This window comes from Magnolia sinica, chromosome 13 (genome assembly GCF_029962835.1).
Source record: "Magnolia sinica isolate HGM2019 chromosome 13, MsV1, whole genome shotgun sequence".
Classification (NCBI taxonomy): domain Eukaryota; kingdom Viridiplantae; phylum Streptophyta; class Magnoliopsida; order Magnoliales; family Magnoliaceae; genus Magnolia; species Magnolia sinica.
The window spans coordinates 39,658,668-39,659,880 of record NC_080585.1 but is presented as its reverse complement, the minus strand read 5'-3'; the positions used below and the strand labels follow the sequence as shown (position 1 = coordinate 39,659,880).

The following is a 1,213-nucleotide window of genomic DNA, read 5'->3' as shown; positions in this document are numbered from 1 at the left end:
ATGTAAACTCTGCTAGTTAGCTAGTAAAGTATGTTGGGTGTCTTTTTGAAATTAAAGTGAACTTTGCATAAAAAGATTGAGTGTATCCTCAAGAGATGGTTTCCTAGATTGTGGAGGTACTTGTTGATACTGTGGGAACTGCTGAGGTTGTTGACTGCCAACTTGGGAGTAAGATTGCATAGGAGGATTTCCAGATGGTCCTCCTTGTTGTGGTCCTTTTGCCCAAGAGAAATTTGGATGTCTAGCCCATCCTGGATTGTAGGTGTTTGAGTAAGGATCATTCTCAATTCTCCGAAAGGTGTTCATAGCATTCACTTGTTCAGAGAGAAATTCTGGAAACGCTGAACTAGATGGACAAGACTGCGTAGGATAGGCGAGACTAGAACATATGGCACATGACTCGACTTGAGTTGTTTGTGGAGGTCCATTGTTTAACATTAAAGCATCCACTTTCTTTGTCAGGCTATCAATTTTGGCATAAAGATCTGGCGTGACTCCTACCTCATATATACCCCCTTTCTTCAGTGGTTGAGGGCTTCTTTCGCCTCTATTTGAATAGTCCCATTGCTGGGAGTTTTCACACAAGATTTCAAAGAAATTCCAAGCTTCGACATCACTTTTGGTCATGAATGACCCTCCACTGGTGGCGTCAACCATGCGACGGTTTTGGGTGTCAGACCGTCATAGAAGTATTGAACTTGTTGCCACTTTTCAAAACCATGGTGTGGACATTTAAGAAGTAAATCCTTCCATCTTTCCCAACATTCATGAAAGTGCTCACCCTCTTTTTATGTGAAATTCGTAATTTCTCTACAGAGAGCATTAGTTTTGTGGACCGGGAAGAACTTGTTTAAGAACTTCTTAGACAGTTGGTCCCATGTAGTGATAGACCCAACTCCTAGAGAATTCAACCATGCTTTCGCCTTATCATTCAAAGAAAAAGGAAAAAGGCGCAAACGGATCGAATCATCTGAAAAGTTTTGGAACTTAAAGGTAAAGCAAATGTCTAAGAATTCTTTCACATGATGATATGGATCCTCCTTATCTGAACCATAAAAGGAGGGCAACAATTGTATGACCCCAGGCTTAAGTTCAAAGTGTGTTGCCGTGGTGGCAGGCAACACTATACATGAAGGCGCATTGAATTGGACAGGAGCTGAATAATCTCTAAGAGCTTTAGTTCCATTCTCTTTCGCGATTTCAAATAGGATGT

General features: G+C 41.2%; 1 non-coding gene across 1 annotated transcript; it reads left to right on the top strand.

Annotated features, from left to right (window-relative positions):
* The first annotated feature begins 714 nt into the window (after positions 1 to 714).
* Positions 715 to 821, top strand: LOC131224411 (small nucleolar RNA R71). The gene has a single exon (XR_009160897.1). It is a non-coding gene; the product is annotated as a small nucleolar RNA R71 (small nucleolar RNA).
* The last annotated feature ends 392 nt before the right edge of the window (positions 822 to 1,213 follow it).